The sequence below is a fragment of the Chionomys nivalis genome, chromosome 21 (genome assembly GCF_950005125.1).
Source record: "Chionomys nivalis chromosome 21, mChiNiv1.1, whole genome shotgun sequence".
In the NCBI taxonomy this organism is placed as follows: Eukaryota; Metazoa; Chordata; class Mammalia; order Rodentia; family Cricetidae; genus Chionomys; species Chionomys nivalis.
This window is the reverse complement of record NC_080106.1, coordinates 35,478,852-35,501,666: the sequence shown is the minus strand read 5'-3', so window position 1 is coordinate 35,501,666 and position 22,815 is coordinate 35,478,852.

The window sequence follows — 22,815 nt, the reverse complement described above, 5'->3', positions numbered from 1 at the left end:
GGAGGTGGGGTGGATTCAATTGCTTCTGCTTTCCCTAAAGCCACCCCAGAGTCACCTCAGGTTTCCTCCACCTTTGGAATTCCACTTGGCAATGGCCTCATTAGGGAGAAGCTCTATCGACAGTCACATCAATAACTAGATGTGTAATTAACTTTGTTTCCTCTCCCCCAGGGGGTGGCAGTGGGGAAGGCAGAGAATATAAACTCTCAGTCTCATAGTGGAAGCTTTTAGGGACGCGTCTTCCTCCAGTGGGTGCCACGCTGACAGTGTGGCTAAATGAGACTTAATTTGACAATCCCAACAATCCATTGTTAATGACATGCCATGGTTATAATTTGCATTTGATAGATCCAATTTTTTTTTTTTTTTTTTTTTTTGTCTCTGCCGTTGGCTTTCCCCTAGCTCTCTCCTCCGGGTTCCTGCACCCCCGTGTTCTTTGAAAAGCAAGTTTTCTTTTCAATACCAGAAATACCATCTCTGCTATTGGGACACAACAGTTAAATAATGTGAAACTGCACCGATGCCAGTGAAATAAAAGTGAGTTTTACAGAAGCGAGTTCCTTCCCTGAACATAATAACAGTAAATTTCCAGGGTCCTGTAGTGTAATATCCATTAGATTTATTATGTTGCAAGTCCTGGTCCCACTGGCTCAGCCTGAGGGTAAGTATATTACATTTCATCACAGTTTCATTTTCTCCTACAGATGAGAAATGGGAATGCGATTGCAGTTATGTAGCATGCATGTGTTAAATCTGATCTCTAATAAAATCAAACACATCACAACTCAAAGCACTTGAGCACAGTGTCGGCAAAATGAAACACCATCTGTCATCGTGTAGAGAGTGCCTTATTAGAACACAAAATCAAACCGCTCAGTGTGAACATTGTTGCTTAATAAATGGGTAAATGAAAACTGATAATTATGATCTTATTTATTTTAAATGATTACTTAAAGCCACCAAAAGCACAACATAATTTGTCAATTAGACACTCTGGACTCTGTAAAGGTACACAGAGCAAAATATCTCGGAATGAAAAGATTAAACAGACTTACAGAGAAACAAAGGGGGATGGATGGAGAGGAACTTTCTAGAACCACCTGCCGTGAGTACACATGAGGAAGAGGAAGGGCTTGGAGAAGCCATGATCAGTTCTGGTTAGAGGGCTACGGCCTCAACACTAGAGTCCCCAGAGCATACAATTGGAAAAACATCAGCGTGTTCCAGTGTGCAGCAAACACAGTGACACACTGATGGCTTCAGTGAGAGCTAGTGGCATTGCCAAGGTCCCCAAGAGGCAAATCTGAAGCTGTGAGCTTGTTTCCAGCTGCTGGGGGCAGGAGATGTCTGCTTGATTTGATCTTTTATTTGACTAGAACACGGTTAAGTTAGAGTAAATTAAATCACTTCTGGAGATGGAAAGTAAGTAGGTAGCAAGCACAGTGTCGAGGAGGAGAGAGAGCAAGAAGCAAAGAGAAGCTAAAGGCGGTGACCATTGACAAACAACCGCACTATGGAGGAAACTCTGTTCTTTATTTCCTGGACAGAGCGGTGCCTGCAAACATAGCACTGAGGAGCCTGAGGCAGGAGGATTTCAAGTTCAAGGCCAGCCTGGGCTATGTAGGGAGACTCTGTCAAAGAAAGACAGGTATGAAGATGGGGAGGGAAAGGAGGGAAGGAGGAGAGGAGGGAAGTCACCTAACTCGTCACTAGTGGGAGACAGCACTAGAGTCTCTTCCTAACGCTTTTAGGTATGATCTTGTCCATCTGCCTTGATGAGATCACAGCCATTCCTGGGAACCTACCAGACTTCCCCAGAGTCTGCAAGCCCAAGATATTTTTTGCCCTCCTGATAATCAGTCTGATACCAGTGTCCACACAGTTTGGTATGAGTGTCTACACAGGTATTAACCAGTCTGGAGTTTTCTACCTTTGGCTTGACACCCTATTTTTCAATGTCTTGGGATTTGGGAAAATTCCTTTTGTCCCTAAGAAACCAAAAAAGGGGCTTACAGATCTCCTCAGATTCCTAGGCTTCCCCTAAGATTTTCACAGCTTGTATTTTATGATCATGAGTGAAAACAAATTCGGAAAAATACGTAGTGCACTGTCCTGTTGCCATGACCGTTTCCCACCACTTGAAAGGGTGGTTTTGTTAACAGTGGTCAGGGGCAGGGCTGAGGGCAGCTGTTTCCAGATTCTTCGCTTCTTATACAAGGAATTGACATAAAAACTCAGAAAGATGGTATTATGGCAAGAAAACTTTATTTAAAGCAAATAATAGGAGAGATCAGAATATACCATGGGAGAGCAGCAGGCCACAAGATTGACAATACTCAAAGTCCCCGGCTCCAGCCTGGACTGTTTTCATGAACTCTAAGGGAAGGAGAAAGTGGTTACCAAGGGAAGTTTTAGTGGTTCTCTTTTTGATTGACAGATTAGGTCATGTCATCATTTTTTCCTTCTATGTATATCCCTTCCCATGATGCATTTGATTTTAATCATCTGCCTTCCCCCATTATGCATAGGCATAACTTGGTAAATAGTGGATTTGCCCCAAAAACCCACTTGAAGAATGTAGTTTGCCTTACTACTCCTGCACCCAAAACGAGTTCAGGCCATATGAATCTTTCCATTCTTCGTTCCCAGATACATTGGGAATATATTTTGATAGAAACTATCTATATTTGAAAGGGATTAAGAGAGGAAAGATTCTTCCATTGCCCAAAGAGGAAAGCATGTGTAACTGATGCAGATGGGGTGGTCCCCAGGTTGCTAACATGTTGCTAGGTGTGTTGTCCAGACAAAGAGAGAGAGAGAGAGAGAGAGAGAGAGAGAGAGAGAGAGAGAGGTGTTTGGCATGTACAGGAGAAGGAGATAGGCTGCAGAGTGCATTATTAGAAAAGGGGGTGTGCATGACTCAAATCAAGTTGAGCCCCAGGTTACTGACTAGTCACCATGCTTGCAGCCTCAGCCCCATGCAGCTGGTATCCTAAACTACATTCCACATAATTACATTTTGCTTCATTACGTGAGCATACTTACAGTGCTGTCTATATTTAAATCAATGAAGTTGATATTTTCATGCAATTTAAAATACATTCACAGCGGAAAACTTGTGTATTTCTGTAAAAAAGGTAATTGCCACACAGACCTTGGTGAGTGTGGCAGCCTGAAGGTGAGGCACAGCAGATTCCGTAGATGGGAAGGGGAAAGGCTGAAAGAGACAACACCTGGGATGGGCTTTGAAGGATTTCAAGAGGCAAAGATGCTGAGTTGGGCAGGAGGGATCCTACAATAACCCAGGAATATAACCCTGGGATATAAGGAAGGACTTTACTGCTTTGTCTTGGGTTCCTTGCTGAGACTCTAAAGCCTCTTCAGGCTTCTTCAGGTAAGAAATGTCTCTGCCGTGCAATGAGGTGACTGATGGGCCTCAATATTGCTTCCGGATGGGGTGGGCCACCAGACAGACCAAGTACAGGACTCAAAGTGTGGAACATTGGAGCAGTGAGGAACTTTAGGTCTCCAGGGAACAGGAAAGAGCTGAAGGCGACTGGCCTCAATCACATTGTCAGTGATGCAACCAATTGTGACTGTCAGGGAACTCAGCAGCAATGCTGGACTTGGTACCAAGACGGAGCTTTCTGGAAGCTGAATGCACACCTGTGACTGGGAAAAGGTATACTCTTGGCCCCAGTAGGGAGAGGATATAGAGGCTCTGTACTTCCTCCTGGGTGTCGTACTCTGTCTAGCTTTTGTAATAAAGCTATAATCGTGTGTGTAGTACTGAGTTCTCTAAGTCACTCTAGTTAATTATTGTACGGAATGTTAGGAAACCCTCTGGATTTAAGTGAACCAACCAGTCGGGTGGGTGGCCTCAGAGCTCAGGGGCAGCCAGCACCCAAAATGAGATCAGACATATAGAGGACTTTGCCCTTAATTTGTGCATATGATCCTTAGTGGGCCTGACCTAAGAAGGTGACCTATTAAAAACGTGCAGGGTGGAGCTTTTTTTTTAGCAAGAGACATGGAAGCAACAGAAGGGTTCAACAGGGGACACATCCTCCATACTCCGTTGCCAAGTTTGAGGATGGAGAGGGTCACATAGCTAGGATTGCAGCCGCTAAGGAACACTTCCAGGGAAACGGGGTTTTCCATCCTGCAACCTCAAAAACTAAATCCTGTCTTAGCCCAGTGATCAAACCTGGAAGCAAATCTCCATTTCAAGCTAAGAAGAAACCTGGCACCCTCCGTTCAGGCTAACACTCTGAGCTGAGAAACAAGTCATGCCGCACCAGGAAAACCTAAAGAGCTAGGAGATAGCAATGGAGTTTGCGGCGGGCCTCTAATGGGGCTAATTTATTACACTACAAATACGGAAGGACCTGGGATGAGTGTGCTAGAAAACAAGCTGTCCTTCTTGGTGGCCGAATTGTTTCATCTGCCTAGATTCCTGATCACCTCACCTTCAAAACCTGGGTTAATTCCATCCTGAGGTCATCATGGAAGGAGCCACGTTTTGGACTTATGTCCTGCCCCAGATACAGCTGATTGGTTCAGATGATCTAAACATGCTAGCCAACCAGAGCCCTTCTCTGGAGCTTTCAATTTCAGTTCAAAACGTGGCCAGCACAAAATGATGGAAAAATTTAAAATGCTGTCTACAAGGAGATGTTCCTGCTGTGAGCAGAAGGGGCGAACCCGTGCACAAAAGCACAACCAGCCATGCCCCATGTTGGGGCTCTATTCTCGGGCTCCTTAGGTCCAGCCAGACGTGATCTGCCTGTGAGCTGCAAGAGGCACGCGAGCATCTTTTATGGTAAACCCCTTCTTCACTTAAGCCAGTGCAGCTGGACGTCCGTCCTAGCCCAGCAGTAATCGTCATAATTCATAATTTCCCCATGTCTGTTAGGACAAGACTAACTCCTGCCTGCCAGAGATCAATGTCTTGTCTCCGTGGGACATTTTCCTGAAGCACTCCACAGACAGCGTGTCCATGCCCTGGCACTAATTTAAACAAGGCATTTATTCTTGTCTTGAGATTGGCTCCACGGGATGCTAAATTCAGGCTCGTTTTATTAATTTAGCAAATAACCTGCTAATTAAACTTTTTTTTAAAAAAAAAAAAAAATCAGTTCATTGCACCACTGTTTCAGAACACTGTTCTCTTAGACCCAGCACTCCTGGTCACCTGCAAGAGATCACATCCATTAAGTTCTTTCATGGATGGGAAAGGCCTGACCAAGGCCAACTTGGATGGAATCATATCTTTGGTCTGTTGTTGGAGCCTTGTCTGAATGAGTAGATGTTTGTCCATCTCCCCAGGAAGGGTTCAAACAAAAACCCAGCACTGTGGCAATTATAATAATAATAATAATAATAATAATAATAATAATAATAATAATAAATACCTCAAACATGATATTGAAATAAAGTTCCAGTTAAGCTAAAACACATCCTCAGCTTCCCTGGCTGAAAGACAGAGGGACATCTAAGCTCAGGGGCTGTTCTCTTTCTGTATCTGCCTCCGTAATCACAAACACTGAAGACAGCCACTTGTAGGTGATCTCCTATCAGGGCATGGGCCAACACTCCCAGTTCCTGTAGGATGATATTTACCAATGCCAATGCTCTGGAGAAATGGAGTCGCCTCTTTTTCACATTGAAGCCAAATAGAAATAGAACAATAACCAAAGCGTGAGTGTCGGGGCACAAGGGAGCATGAGGAGAGAGGAAGCTCAAGTCCAGCCTGAGAAGCTGCCCTCTGGGCTCGAGCCCCAGAAGCCTCTGATACCCTGCCAGGTCTGCTTTCCTCCAGGCTAGTTTTCTCTGCATGGCACTATGCTGGGACATGACTTTATGTCCCCCAAGGCTTCGAGTGTTGAAAGTTAATCCCACTGTGAAGTATTAAGAGGCCGGGAATTTATCTGAGTGTAGTTTTATAGGTGAAACCTTTGTAATTGGGATAATGTCACTGGGGTTAGGGTGAGATAATGTTATTAGGTGGAATGAGTGGATCCCATGATTGAACTTTCATGGTTTTATAAAAAGAGAGAGAACGCATGCATGCGCGCGCGCGCGCGCGCACACACACACACACACACACACACATACACACACATACTTTCCTGAGATGCCCTGAACTCTACCAGCAAGAAAGCTGTGTGTTAACTTAGCATGTTTTCTTTTTAACTCAGCCTGTGGTATTGTGTTCGTAGCAACAGAACTAATGAAAACCACGGAGGATCCACATTATTATCCTCAGAGCTCTGAATCTGACAGGTTCTCCTTGTGTCCACTGGTCCAGACTTCACTTTGTATCCCTTGTCCCAGATCTGATCCTGTATGGACAAACATCAGTGATAACAGTAAGTATGTCAATGTTCCTGAATTCTCTGCACCCTGCTCCTCTTTCCTATAGCTGTCCTATCTCTTCGGATTTCTTGTCATCCCTTACTGTCGCCTTATTTTACTCTACTTTACTAGAAAGTTGATCTCATTGTAACTCCCGGGTCCCTGTGTCCACGGGTTTTCTGGGTGGATCAAACCAGTGAGCCGAGGTGTGAAGCAAGGGCGGAAGAGGGGTTTTTGCCCTCCCTCTCTGCCTTGGGTCGTGTCTCTGGAGTATATCTTCCCTATGGCTTCCACCCCTCCCACACACGATCTACTTTGATTTCTGTTCCTACCAGGTACACTTGGCTCCTTCCTCCCTGTGACCCTTCACTGAGTGACATTAGCTACCACATCCTGCTAAGAGTGACTTCACCACCCCGACCTGTGTAACAAATTCTTCACTTTAAATATGTCTATTTAAGGATTCAGAGTGACTTCAGTGTTCCCCTGCAGCATCACCTTCAACGACAACGCTGAGCAAGAGTTAGACCTGGTCAATCACAATGTCACCTTCCCGTGACCACTATGGTTGGTGCAGAGATTTCTACACAGCCTGACTACGGGCTTTCATAATTGGGAAATAAGTAGGGTATTTAAGAGAGTGTGTGTGTGTAAGATAGATATCTGTGAGATTCAAGCCTGCGTCATTTGTACCCATGTGACAGCCATCCTGCCTTCTCAAGGTCCTAGCACCATAGAGAAGGTCAACACGGATGACGTCAGAGTTCAAAGGGCCAGAGTAACCCTGGGTCTTAATAATATCTAGAGACTGACACCTTCAGGTCCACTGAGTCTGAGGACAAAAGAAACTACCTGGAGTGGGCTACACCTCTCTTCACCTATCTATCTACAGACAAACTCACCTATTTACCTCTGCCACCACACCACAGCCTGACATGACATCCCTCTACATCATGACATGACATTGTCATCTACAAAGCTTAAAGCTTAAAGTTATATTCAAAAACTAGGTAATGAAGCTACAAAAGAGAAATCTAAAAAAAAAAAAAAGGAAAACATCTTCCAATGATTAAAGTTTACAACATTGTATTAGAGAGCGTTCCAGCACTAGGGGGCTAGGGGTGTGGTCCAGAGCCTGCATACATGAGGCAAGCATCTGCCACTGATAATCCTTCCCCGCTTGACAGTCTTGTGCGTGCGCTGTGTGGGAGTGCCAGGAACCTTACCGGGGATCAGCACAAGGCACAAGGGAAGTTCTTTGGGGATACCCCACCCAGTCCAGACTCCGCCTGGTTCCACAGCAACTTCTCTTCCTCAGTATGTTCATCTGACAAGTGAGCACAGAGAAACACTCTCTCTGTTGACGCCTCGGGATTGTTAGGAATGGGAAGTGGAAGACGATGCCCATGTCTGCCCCAGTACCAGTTTCTGGGAACCCCCCCCCCTTTTCTTCCTCCAGAGTCAGGGCTGCCATTAGGCATCTTCAAGCTTCCCTCTAATTCTCTGGCCTTGGCTGGTTTAATTTAGACCCTGAACATTAGTTTAACAAAGTGCTTTCATGTTTATTATATTGGATTAGCAAATTATAAGCTATCATGTGGGGCTTTTGAGAACACCCGGGCAAACGGTGTGCACACGGGGACCTGCCATGTACTCACCATATGGGCTTCATTTATTACAGCTTTGGACCCGGAGCTTGGGGAGAGCCGACCTCTTTACAGAGAGACTCCTGAGGATCGGTTGCTAAGAAGCTACAAAAGCTAGTGTTTTTAATGAGATTTAAAGTATCATAAATTATATATTATTTTCTGCACTTAGGACATTCATAGCTCTTTGGTTTGGTTTGTGTTTCATTTTGCATAGGTGACATATAATCCATTTATATATAAAATGCCTGGCATAGGAATTCCCTTAGAAGTCAGAGCAGAATTACATTTCTAAATTTCTTTTTTCTTCCTTAAAAAATAAAAGTATGGCCTTTTGTCTCCTCCTGTATGTCCAAAGCAGGCAGTAGCTAAGAATTTATTTTCTCAAAAAAGAAAAAAAATGAATAGTACCCTTCCTAACAATAATGTCTCCAGTGAGGACTATGTGTTGAGTCTGGAGCTGCCCTGAAGAAGAATTCTCATAATTCTGTTTCTGATGAGTTGATGTGCGTCTGCAGCTTAATTCCACAGATAATTACAGAGGCAGAATCTAAAGAGACTGCTTAGTCACTGCCTCTCCTCAGTTCCCTTCAGTTCTCAGCATTAAGTGGGGAGGCAGCCCTGGTCCACAAAAGAATTTCAAAACCTGTTTGGTTTAACTGCCCATCTTTCAAGAGGCCAGGCATTATGCAAATGAGATGTCTGCAATTGGCTGGTGGAGGCCCTGGTTATTTGCATAAGAAAACACAGCTCTCCACTCCAAGGGCCAGGGTATGCTTCTGCTCCAAGTGGCCACCAATAGGACAAAAGAAGGTGGTTTTCTGTTAAGAAGTGATTTATGGAAAGGAATTCTGAAATCTCGGGAAAACAATGGGCTCTGGACATGGCTGCCTTTTTGGCATCCCTGTATGATTCTTCCTGAACTATACTTTTCACTTGGCGCCCTAAGTATGTTTTAGAGACACCGGGAAACCTCTGGAACTTATTGACTATTACATTTAAGAAGCTCCACATTTTGCTTTTAATAAATTAAGGGTTCCAGGGAGGTGCAAACGAACAACTCTAAAAAAATGATCTGTGAACATTTATAAGTGGAGATATGGGGGATCTGGAGGCAACATTGTGTGCAAGTTTGGGGAGAGCCACATACAAGCAGGCCAGGGAGGGACTGGCCTTGTCAAGCTGTCCTCCATAACACTAGGCCTCTTGTCTAAGGGCCTCCTGTTGCTACTCTTCAGAGAGCTGTCAGCTGCAGGTTTGCAGTCTTGCTGGCTGGCTGTACCGCCCGACTCCTTATAGACCAGTCAGAAATCTGGGCCCTACTTAGCATATGTACTTCACACTCCCACCACACCCCTCAAGAACAAATGTCTTTTCCGACTGCGTACTGCTTCAGTGGTCCACACTCAGCAGACAGGTCAACTTAGGGACTGTGACCTTCAGCTTTGGTGTCAGATTGGACGGATGTCACAGAGAGGCTAGAACAAGTAGCAAAATGGAAAATTAAGATCTTGTTGGCAGATTCAAAAGAGCACTCGAAATAGAAGGAAGAAAACTGCAAATAGACAGAGATTTGTACAAATGTGTATACAGATGAATGTATCATGTACCTGAATCTTTTTAATAGATATATATGTTAAATACTTAAGCTTGCTTGTTTTTTCTAAGTTTTCTACGACTAGCAGGCACTGCAAAGTTTGGGTATTTTATGATTGTTCTCTAGGATACGAGCAAGTGTGGCTGGCTATGTGAGCCTGGATACCCAGGATACCATCTCTTTTGGACTCTGGTGTCCTGGTCATAAATGAGAAGACTTTTGATTGTGGATCTTTTCCTAGGCTCCTGTTTGAGTCATCTGTGAATATCTGATTCATCCCAGGGATAAAATAAGAAGGAGGAGTCATAAGGACACAGAAGCTGAAGGAGCTTTTCATCCACGATGCTCAGCGGGGCTACGGCAGTGAAGTGCTCTGGGAAACTTCCAAAATGTCCTCGTGTGAGGATTATTTGAAAGAAGCATCCCGCTGGGGGAAATGGGGGTGGAGGGTGGGGCTCTCATCTAATTCGGTGCCTTAGATCAAGAATGAGAAGTTCCAGAGGGAAGGAGACAGAGCTAGGCTTAGAACTTCCCTATATCAGGTCTCTTTAGAACAGTGATCCTCAACCTTCCTGACGCTGCGACCCTTTAATACAGTTCCTCATGTCGTGGTGACCCCGAGCCATAAAATTCTTTTGTTGCTACTTCATAACTGCAATGTTGCTACTGTTATGAATCATAATGTAAATATCTAATATGCAGGAGCTCTGATATGCAACACCTGGGGGTCGGGACCCACAGGTTGAGAACCGCTGATGTAGCCTCCAGCGCATTTCACACCAAATGAGGCGCTACCTTTAATTTGAAACATTTCCCTGCTTGGGCCTTGAATCGGAAGACCATTCATTGCATTTGCCGGCACTCATTCTGCTGGACCACCACTAACCCTTGAGCCTGGCATTAGCCCTCTCTGTCTCCAATAGAGAGAATGTTCCAAATGTTCACTCATAGGTTGGTTCTGTTTCGAATTCTCACTCTCAGTCTGGAGACCAGAGCTGGGGTTTGCCCTTCCAGCTCAGGAGCCGAACTCCTCAAGAAATCACCACACAGAGCAAGACTAGGCCTGCAGAACAAGAGCCCGCGGTGACTACAAGACCAAACAGCCTCTCCCTCGCTGAAGGAAGAGCACCACATGCAAAACAGCACGCTCCCCACCAGGCAGCCTTCCTTCGTCCATTTATCTGACAACTATTATGGGCCAGCTGACATGCTACCAGCCAGGCATAGTCTGTGCTTCTGAGCAGTTCGCAGACCGACTGTGGGATGGGAGTGGGAGTCGGGTGGGGAGTGGGTGTGTCTGTGTGCAGGCTTTACATATCGCCAGCTCCTTCTGTCCTTTTTAATCTCTTCCTGACAGTATATTATATAGTAAGGACTCAAAAAGGGGTTTTGACTGCGTGCCTATATGAAGTAATGAATCTGTTAACTTCTTTTTTCCCGGAGGCCCCTGTGCATCCACCTCTTGTGTCTCCAAATGCTGGGTTAGAGCAACACCAGCCAGAACTTGCAGCTGTGAAGAGTTTAGGTCTAGAGATGGAGATCCTGAGCTTCAAGCTGACTCGTCCATTTGCAACAATGTACTCTGTTCCTTTGTGTTGCCATTTCTGGCTGAAAAACGTAGAGAATAACAGCAGCCACATTGTGGGGATCAAGATATACTAAATAACCCGTCTTAAGGCTTCTTTCCTGTCCCTACCATAGAACGCTCTGACAAAAGTGTCCTAAGGTGTGTGGTGGTCACTTTGAACTGTCAACTTAATACAACCCAGAACCGTTTGAGAAGAGAGTTTCAGGAAGGGGCTGTCTACATTGGACTGGCCTGTGGGCATGTCTCTGGGGACTGTCTTAAGTTAATGGGTGTGAAAAAACCCAGCCCACTGTGAGTGGCACACTTCCTATTCAGCGGGTCCTAAACTGTATATGAGTAGAAAAACAGGAGCTGAAGAGGCGTCTCAGAAGCCAAAGCATTCCTTACTCTTACAGAGAACCCAGGTTCCATTCCAGCAACCACAGAGCAGCTCGCATCTGCTTGTAACTCCAGTTCCAGGGGACCCTACTCCGTCTTCTGACCTCCTCGGGTACACATGTGCACACATATACGTCAGGTATTTAAAAAAGAGAATGGAGAAACGGAGCTGCGCATTTGCATGCAAGTTAGCACGCATGCATTGCTCCGCTGCTCTTGACGGTGGATGCGATGTGACAATGTGACCAGCTGTCTCAAATTCCCGCACTCCTGCTCTCGCGACTTCCTTGCCATGATGGAATGAAGCCTGGAGTTGTGAATTAAAATAGCCCTTTCTCCATAAGTTCCTTTTTGTTGAGGTCTTTGGTCACAGCAACAGAAACAAAAGTAGGACAAAGAAAGGGTTTATTTCAGACCGTGGTGTAAGGCCACAGCCCACGTTTCAGAAGTCGTAGTAGCTTGTGGCGCTGGTCACATGGCACCACAGCAGAGAGGGGGGCGGGGTGGGGGATGTGTACTAGTGATCAGCTCTCCTGCTCTACTGCATCCAGTCTAGAATCAGTCAGCCTGGGGAGAGGCCCCACACACACAGTGGGCAGCTCTTTCCACCTCAATTAAATGGCCAAAGAGATAATCCCCCACAGGTCTGCCTAAAAGTCCATCTCCCTGGGTGTTCCTAGATTCTGCGAAATTGACAATTAATACTAGCCATGCCAAAACACCAACCCAGTGAACAGCCACAACGCTGTCCTACTCAGGCACTACAAGAAGCCAATGGCCTGTTCTTATTCTACCGTAACGGAGTGAAAAAGCCAGGATTCAACCATGGTCATATCCCTTGACTTAACTCCACTTAACTCCATGGTAGACTCTCAGCTCCACCGTCATGCTCCTAGCGACTGTGGTGTCTTCAAGCACACTCCCAGGCAGGCAGGTTCAAACCCTCTGCAACGTAACAACCTTCCTCGGGCAAGTCACTTGACTTCTCTTTGCCTCAGTTTACTTGTCTGTAAAATGGAGATAAGTGTGGAAACTCATCGAAACGGTTGCTAAAACAAGCTATTATAAATAACATTTAGAAAGGGGTCTGGGAAAAGCAAGTTGTATAAAAGTGTTGGTTAAATGAAAATGAGGTTCTTCCAGATGAGTCCAGGGTTTCCTTGGGTCTCATGATGGAAGTGGTGAATCTACAACAGCCAAGCTGCTCAATTCCCTCTCCGGAAAGACCCTCCGGATGAAAGCAAACTCCATGGGGACGGGAGGCAGACAAACAGGAGCAGGAGCAGGAGCAGGTGCATGCTGTGTGCTGGTTTCAGTTCAGCAGTCTCTGAGGGACAATACCTTCACAGGAAAGCACAGTTACATTGTCTATGGCCGCTAAGTCCCCTTCAGGGCAGATGACAGCAGGGAAACTGGGGTCTTACATAATGACAAATTCACCCCTTAAGCTGTCTTCCCTCCATTACGTGGAACTCTGACTCAACTCTGTCACCCTTCAAGGTCCCGTGCTATTTTCTGCTACTCTGCCAGACTGGGGCATTTATGATCACTAGACTAGCACTGTTTTCTTCATGTTTCGGGAAGCCAGGAAGTCCATGATGGAGGAGCTTTAGCTACTTAGGGCCTTCTGGATGTGTTGTGTACATAGAGAAGGAAAAGGCTGAACTTTCCATGGACGAAGGTCCTCTGGTGATAAAAAAAAAAAAATAAAAATAAAAATAAAAAAAAAATAAAAAAAAAATTAAAAAAAAAAAACTTCTCCATCAATCCAGTCACGAGGAACAAGTCACATGGGCTAATCATCTCTTATTGCACTGGGGGTTGTTTCCAACACCTGATTTAGAAGTCCATGCTGCATCCTTAGTGTCCCCAAGGCACGGTTGTCCTTCATGTCCCTATAGAGGATGGGCAAGCCCTCCTGTTGAAAGGCACGAGTCTTTCAGGGATCCGATAAAGATGTAGACCCAGGCGGCTTTCCAAAGTGCTTGGATGCTCTGTATTCCATTTCTCCCAAAGCATTTACCTAAAGATGGTGACGGCGGTGCACCACAGGGGACACAAACACACCCCCAAAGAACCACTGTGTACAAAATGAAGAGCACTCCCCAAGCCCTTACCCACTCTTGCGTATTTGCTGTCAACCGCAGCATTGGCTGTCTGGTCTTCTCTGGTAAGCTCCACCTCATTAGAGATTTCCTCTTCTAGGGAGAAGGTGACATCGGGACCTAACTACCAATTTGCTAGCAGATCATGATAGATGGTACCACTGGGGTACAATCACGGGAGCTAGGATCATAACAACCAATGTAGTGTGTGGAATTTGCTTCTAGCCTAATCTGAACAAATCAACCTCAGAAAGCTGTCTTGAGACTCTTTGAATGACTATTCGGGGTGGTCCTTAGGAATTAAAGTTAACTTTTAGGTATGTTGAGGATGTTACAGGTCTGCATTTTAAAATTTATTGTCTCTTGCAGATAGCTACTTCGGGGTCTTTGAAGAAACAATGGGAGATTTGCTATCTGCATTGAAGTATTCCATGCAGGACCCAAGGACTGATGAAACCGAATGTGTGTGTGTGTGTGTGTGTGTGTGTGTGTGTCTGCATATGTATGTGTGTAGTGTATGCATATGTGTGTGTAGTGTGTGTATATGTGTGCATGTGTGTGTATATATGTGTGTATAATAACTGAGGAATAACTATATGAGGGCAGGCTATACTAGTCTCTCTGCTTTATATATATTTGAAGAATTCTGTAATGAAGGTCTTTTCAACTTTTTGAATCAGAAACATAGGCATCCTTCCGATAAGTACCCTTCTATCCCACTACTAACTTTCCATACTGTAACTCATCACCAGAGTTCATCCCTCCGCCATCTTTATCTCCTCTCCAGCTATCGACGACTCAGGCAGCTCCTTATATCCTCTGCAACAGCCTCCTTCCCAGGGTCAAAACTCCACCGTCTCCTCATAACCGTTGGACTTCGAATCTGTCCACATCAATCCCCTGCCTCCTGCCCCTCAGTGGTTCACCACTGCCCACCAGTAAGAGTTCCACTATTAGCCAAAGGCCCTCGTGATCCATCCGTCCACCTGCTACTTCATCCGGCCTCAAGCACAGTGGATTGTGGGAATGTCGGGCTATTTGTCATTCATTTGTCAAGAGCCTATGGGATTCCTACGACAGGAGCTCTGTGCTAATATGGGAGCCCAGTGACAAGATCACACACGCATAACAGAGACAGATAAACAGTTCATGGTGACAAATGGCATTTGTAGTCACCGGTCACCCCTGAGTTTGCCGTGTTCTTACTCATCTACCATTCTGCATAAGCAGCTGCTTTCGTTACAAGGCCTTCCTGCAGCCATCTCCATCCATCTGCTGAACATCTGCACACCCCCCTACCCTCTAGGATTCAGACCACCCGTTGCTTCTTTGGGAATCTATCCTTGGGACTTCTGACTCTGTTTTCTATCATCTCAGCAATGTCTACACTTGGCCCAGGCCAAAGTTAGGATGTAATAAATGGTTACTGAAAGAACAAGTCAACGAAGGGGTTAATGAGTGCGGATGGCTGCCTTCTTTAAACGGGCCTTCCTTGGCTGTGAGTTATGAGAGGTGAGAGGTAATATCAGAGCATTAGTCTATATCCTGGATCACTTAAGATAATGAAGTACATTTTGTTAATCAAAGTCACTGAGAATGGATAGTCACTTAAAGTAACATGTCCTTTGTTCCCGGTTCCCAATGCATTTGTGTTATGTGCAAAGTGTATAATCTGTTGAGTTAAATGAAGTCACACTAAGATTTTTTTTCTCATTTCAGGATTTCTCCGAACCACTAAAATTCTGATCTGTGTTATGACCCTTAAAGAGAGGACTTTGTACAATTTCCTGAAACATGTCTGAGGAGCAGATCATTTTGTCCACAGTGCATCTCAACAACTGTCCTAAAGAGTATCTTTTTGGAAACCTTGGTCTACCTGACACCTGGCCAAACTGTTTCCTTTGCCGTGAAGGTAGGTACTAACAGCACTGGCCACGACGGCCATGCAGCAGCCCGAGGATGAAAATGTTCTCTGTTTCTTCCTGCTCATCTGCTAAACCATGAACACACAGCAGCGTATGTAGGGCCTGAGTCAGCAGAAAAAGAGCCGCTGTAAAAGACCAGGCTCAGAGGTTTCAGTTTCCAGCTCTTTCCCTGTCTGTCTTTATCTCTCAATCTCTACAGTAAAGAAAGCAATGCCTTAGTAATTGAGAAAACAGCATATCAATCAATGCTTGTTAAAACAAACGTACAAAAATGGAAGCCTCTAAGGACCAAACTCAGTAGCAGCTAAGGCAGCTTTGGAAATGTGAGAAATGAAATAAGAGTCGACAAGACGCCATTGGGGAGAAGGGAGCCTCTTTTCAGCACAATGGTTTACATTGTTTGCTAAAACACAAAGCGCGCAATAAAATACAGGTGAATGTGTGATTTTACACATCTGCATGAATAGGCGCCTTACGCTATCGCGTGAGAACACAAAACCAACAAGGGTTTGCTTTCCAGCCAGCGTCTCTGCAGCTTAGCTGATGACTAATCTTACAGATTAAATCCGATCACTGGATTATTGATATTAATTCTTTCTTTGGGTTGACAGCTGGTAGGATGGAAACGTCACAGGAAACTGAAATCGACGGAGCCCAATTAACCAGGCAGGACCAAAGCCAATGCGTATGAGAGGAGTAATCGTGGCTCACAGTTTTCATGTCTAACTCGGAATAATTTTAAAACCTGAGAAAGTGAGTTTAAACCACTGTGTTGAGAGCAAGACTGCTTTGTAGGATGATATAAGCTGTGCTCCATTGTTTTAAACGTAACCTGTCAACAAAGAGGAGATGTTTCCCTAAGCTCTCTTAAAGAACAAGAAATGTTCAAGGATGGAAGAGGCTTTATCGTCTTCAGTATTTTAAGCCCTGCTTTTAGGTAAAGCTTTTAGTTAAACAAGGACAAGCCTAAGATAGTAATTTGCAAACAGGCTCATTTCTGCACCCGTTCATTAAAGCACTGATTAGAATCCTAATGTAGGGACGGGGGCATCTCAAAGTCGACTCATTTATGGAAATGCTCATGAGTTTAGGCAGTCATTGTTCAAATAGAAACATTTCAGGATTATAGAACACGCAGAAGGAGATTTTCAGGATGGGCAAGCAGCTCTGATCACAAGGAAACAATAAAAGCTAAACTCAGAAACAAAAAGAGTTAATATGAATGTATGGTTGAACTGGCAGGTGCCCGGAAGAGTGGTCAGTGCACAGTGAGAGAAGACAGTGGTGAGGAAAATTGGGGAATGGGGGGCACAGAGAGAAGACAGAATCACACACATCCGGGAGAAGTAAAAATGACGGTGAAGGTGATCATTGTCAAACTCCGTAACAGATGCGTAGGGATCGCATCACCTTCCTGTTTGTTTGAAATCATTCACGGTCACAAATGTGAGGGTACTTCTCTAGCAAGAGACATACTCACTTTAATAGATGAAAAAGAGTTAAGAACTATGAAAGAAACACATTTGACTGTAGAGAGGAAAGGGAAGGAAGAAAGCTGTGCAGGGAGAGAACCAGGAACACAACGGGGAATTTTAGACAGTCAAACTGAGAATAACTGCAAGTGGATTTTTGTAGAAAACATTTTTTCCAACTTCAAGAATAAATATAATCAAAGAGCATCATAAAGAGTGTGATGTGGTAACACACATTTATAATCATATCACTGGGGAGACCATAGGACATGACATCATGAGTTTGAGGCCAGCCCAATCATCACAGTAAGTTCAAAACCAGTCTGGGACACATAGCAAGACTCTATCTCAAAAACTCTGATGGGTAGCAATACTGTTCAGTGACAGAGTGCTTTGTATATATACATACCCTGAGTTCTGGCATCAGTGCTGAAAACAAACTAGCCAAAAACTATATGTCAGAAGGAGTAATAATCCCAGGATTAAAAAGCATAGCGACTACTTAAATAAAAAAAAACTTAGGAGCAGTGATAAAGAAGGCAGGAAATATAAATGCCTATGTGCAAAGAAGGGATCATCTCAGGAAGCTACGAGAACTCCTTCTCTCTGAGGATGGTGTGCATCCAACCCACACCAGTTTTGCATTTTCTGCAGTCCAGGCTTCTAATGGGTCCCTTGCTGTGATTCCCAGAGGTTCTAGGACAGGTTAAGGACTAAACAACATGCACTAACTACCTCAAGGGCTGCAATGACAAGCTGGTCAAATGTTTTCGTCCCCAATGTTTTGGTTTTGGTTGTGTTTTGCTTGTGGCAGGCTCCAAAGTCAATATGTAGACCAGACTGGTATCAGAGCTCTTGATTTCCTGCTTCAGCTTCCTGAGCACTAAGGTTGCCGGTATGTTCTGGCATGCTGGGCTTAAGATGCATATTGCATTAGGGTTTTTGATTTTTCATTTTGTTTTTGTGATGCTGGGACCCAACCCAGAATTTGTACACAAACCTTCTATATCCTACCACTGAGCCACATATTGAAGCTAAAACTTTTTATCATTGATAATTTTTTTTCTGAAACTTTAGTCTTGTGTTCTTCGTGATTAGCATCTAGTAGACCTTAATAAATATTTATCAAGGGGTAAACAGAACAAATGAAGGCATACGTGAATGGACCATGGTGTTTCCCTTGCATAACACCATCTCCACTGGATATTAGGGCCACAAAGGCTGTCAGGCTGAGATCACTGCCATGTCATCTGGGGATGAACACATTCGGAGAGCTGGAGGCCTCACAATCTCCCTCCTGGGCTCCCTGTCCCTCACTCTCGCAGTCTAACTCTCTGTTCCACTCAGTCTCTCATGCAGCCTGTAAATGCAATGACCTAGTTACATCAATTATGTCATCTCCCAAGTTCTGGAGAGCAGGGGGGCACACAGGACATTTCAGAGCCTGTATTGCCTCACACAGAATCGTAGACAACAAACAGCAGTGAAGTGATCTATCCTTCTCCTTCCTTCTGCTAAAATGCCCTTGATTTCCCCCATTAATTGCATATTAACATATCTAACACGGAGAATGTCGTCTAAATTGCCCACTGGTGTGAGGGATAATGTAGTGTTTGAGATGAATGGAACCCTCGGCTTCTCAAAGCTCCCCAGATACTTCTTTCACAAATGATACACTATTTTCTTAGCTTGAATAGTCTTTTCCTACCAACCTCGGTGACTACCAAAACTGCCTAACGCTATTAGAATGTCATCAACTTTCATTATGTTTAATAAAAGATGGTGACAAGAGATAATTTTAAATACGTTTCCACCAAAATTAAAATCACAAGTTGTAAAATGAATCCTAGAAGTGTTAGTTATAATACGGTGCAATTCCAGCCTCCTTAGAATGATTCTCATTAATTGCTCTAGGATGGAACCCTAGCAATAAAATTATAAAGGAGAGAAGCTAAAATCTCAAATACCAGTCTTCATTTTCAAAAGTAAAACCTGTAGCTTACCTCATCAATTTGTTTGACACTTTTAATGTTTTAGTTTTCTAAGTCTATTGACATGGCCAAATGTTCTGTTGTCTGTTCGTCCTTTGTCTATAGTTACTGAGCATTTATCCCTAGACATTATGGCAGGCATAACATGAACCAAAAATAAAGACAGAAGACTATAAGCCCACTTTTTCTCATCCCCATAACCAACTCACCAGAGGACAACCTATATCAAATATTAAGTTAAACATGGTAGGTGTTTATTTGTTTGTATCTTGTTAAAAGGCAGACGGAAGATTCCTTTTGAAAACATTTGTCATACAATGGGATAAAATGGAATCAACCTGATGAAGGGGAAAATGGAAGAAAGCAAATAGGTAAACATCAGTTGAAAGGGGTTCACCCACTGTAAAAGAAGAGAGGATCTCCCTAAGACGCAATGTAAAAACCATTCATGTGCTCGTGTGCATGAACACACATGTGCATGCACACACGGGTTGCTCAGAAGTCAGGTTTTCTGAAAACAAGCCAAGATCCATGCAAGAGAATGCTGTAACGTTTCCTTGACAACACCATGCACTCACCTACTGCAGTAATGAGTTCCATGCACTTCTGCTGAGCACGGCGTCCAAGCAGTATGGGCTAAGCCGTCTGTTTCTAATTCCTATCTACCGGGGATAAATGATATGGTTGGGGTCTCTGAGGAATCCAATCTGAATTACAGCCCACATGTGGATAGTCACGTGATTCACAAGGTGTAGGGGGTGCACGAGAAAGAAGTGTCCCTTAAGCAAATTCTCATAGAGGAAGAGGAGCTGGTTAGGCCAAGGAAGCAAAAGCGGCAGGGTACAGGTCAGATCTGGTCCTTCTCTGCAGCTTTACAAATGCTCAAGATTTTAATTTGATGCTAATGTTTAAAACTCTAGGTTTTCCATTTCTTCAAAAAATAAAACAACAAACAATAAAACAACAACAGTAGAAGAAAAAAAAACACTGTGAGTTTGCCAGCTCAGAGCCTTCTTTCCTCCTTGGGAGGAAAACTGAGTAACAGTGAACTTTAGCCTCTTATTAGATAGTGAGCACTCTCTAGTTTGTCCTAAACACCACAGCGTCCACTTCAGCCACTAGCTTACCTTCCTTCCCCAAAGACATCCCATGGATAAGGAAGGACATACAGCATGATTTAAAGCATTTCATCTCTACCTGGGGAGGCAGAGGCTGAATGATTGAAAGTTCAAGCCCCACAAAGGCTCCACAGTGAGGGACTGTCCCCAAAGGAGCGGGAAGCAGCTTGCACAAAGTCTGAGGGAGCATCGTGTCTTGAGACATCCGCATGGGGCAGCACAGGCGGCAAGTCCGAATGCCCAGCCAGAGACAGATCTCATTCAAGGCAGACTCGCAGTCAGAAAGGTTTGCCAAGCCTGTTTTTTTGTTCCTGTAGCCCCCTGACTCCCCTTCTGGGTGAAGCTCTTAGGATCTGATCGTTGTGTGGGTTGTGGCTCTTTACTAGAGAAACTGGATGAAGCGTTTAACATGCCCATCTGTCACCTGCTTCCTACAAACATTAGCGTTCTTAGGCTCACATCCCCTAAGTGACAGCAACAGGAAGTGATCCACACTTAAACAAAGCCATCATCAGAATCCTCAGAAATCATTGTCCCCTGGACCGTGTTTCTGCACCCTGAGCCCTGTACTGCGGTCAGTCTTCTTCTATCTTCTATCTTCTCTGCGGACTCAGCACTCAGTGCCAAGACTACACTCTCTGTGAAGATGCCTACACACCTAGGCGTTCTCATGGTCATGAGCCCTTTGTGGCCCAGTGTGGTAGCATGACTGTTTGTGTTTGTCATTTATTCTCTTACTGGTTGGTGCTGATTTTAGAAGGGTAGTAACAAAATGGCTTCCAGAATGCCAGGACATACCTTCTGGTTGACATTCTTTGGTATCCCATTCCCTTATACCATGGCCCCCTTTAGTCTGAAAGCCATTAATGACCTTCTACATGTACCTGCAGCCATACTAATCACTGAACAGTCAAACTCAGAAAGAAAGCAAATTGTTCCGCTCTCAAAGACTTTACATTCCAGAAGACAAACATTTGTTCAGAAGCAAATACTTATAAGGACATGATGATCTTACTGTCCACAGGTGCAGAGGGCAGTGTGAAGAAAACACTCCAGGAAGAGGGAGCCTTTTACTTGGGGCCCAAATAAATTAGGAGAAGGAAATCTGGGGGAATAAAAAGTGATCTGGGAAGAAGGGATGGCAAGATACGGGACCAGGGGTGGGGACAGAGCCAGCGTGTGCACTGAGCAGGAAGAGAGATCAAGAGGTTACAGGGCAGTGAATGAGAGCAAGAACAGGGAGTGAAGCCAGAGAGGTGAGAACTTCAGAGCCCAGAGGGAATCTCGGGTCAAACCCAGCCCACTGTATCTGTACAAACTGGGAAGTAGGAATATGCTTTATGTTTTTAATTGGCCGGGGAAAATGAAAAAGAAAACTAGTATTTCATGGCCTGCCATGCTCGTATGAAGTTCAAATCTTGGTTTCAGATTTACTCGTGTATAGGTTTGGCAACATTTACATTCAAGGTCAGAACTTGAACAATCCCACCAGAGGCCATCTGGCTCACAAAGCCTTAAATGCTGTCTAGCCCTTTGTAGAGTGAGTTTATCAACACTGGCAACTGGACTCTAAGCTTTCTGAGGTCCATCAATAAAGGAATAAATGCTGTACCAGACATTACACTGACCTCAGGATAGACGGCAGATTAAGTCACAAAATGGAAGATTCTGAATTCATGTGAAGATGCCTCCAGTACAAGGCGAGAAGGAAGGCCATTTTAGATTCAAGGATGTCCTGACTAGCTTTTTGTTACCTCAGTACAAGCTAGAGGCACCTGGGAAGAAGGGTCCTCTATAGGCAAAACACCTTTCACCACACCGGCCTATGGACAAATCTAGGGAGCATTTTCTTGATTAATGATTGATGTGGGAAGATCCAGCCCACTGTGGGCAGCACCACCCCCTGGGCAGGTGGTGAAGAGAGCAGGCTGAGAAATGCATGGAGAACAAGCCCATAAGAAGCATTCTGCTGTGGCCTAGGGTTCGATTCCTGCCTCCAGATGCCTGCTTTAGTTCCTGCCCTGGCTTCCCTTCAGGATGCACTGCAAACAGAACGTGCAAGGTAAAATAAACTCTTACCTCCTCTAGTTGTTTTTGGTTCTGGTCTTTCTCACATGGATAACTAATACAAAGGATTTACTCAAACCTGTGACCCATAGCTTCCTCCCACTTAGCCGGTGCATCTGGCTCCATTTTTATCAACTCTAGAAGAGGAGACGGAAGCTAAGTCCTGAAAAGTGACCGGCTCCTTACAAAAATATAGACAATCAGCAAAATCCAAAGGCTCCTGAATATGTTGAGTCAAGCTATTTTTTTTTTCAGAGCAAAAACGAAAAAAGAAGATGAAGTCCTTACAAACAAGATATTATTTAGGAAGCGATGGAAAATGTTCTCACTGCACTAATGAGTCATTAAGTGGGGTGTTTGGGAACAGGGAGGCGCTATAATTAGGTTATCTGTATTTTTAACACAAGAAAAATAACCCAAAGCAGCACTAACCAATGCAGCTGGATGGAAGGGGGACAGCTCTCTGTGAGTCTCCCAACAGAGGGGAATCATCTGTAACCACGTGAGCTCAGCTGAGCAGTTAATTCAACCAAATGCTTAAGAATAAGCGTGTGGCCGCTGGTTACCACCC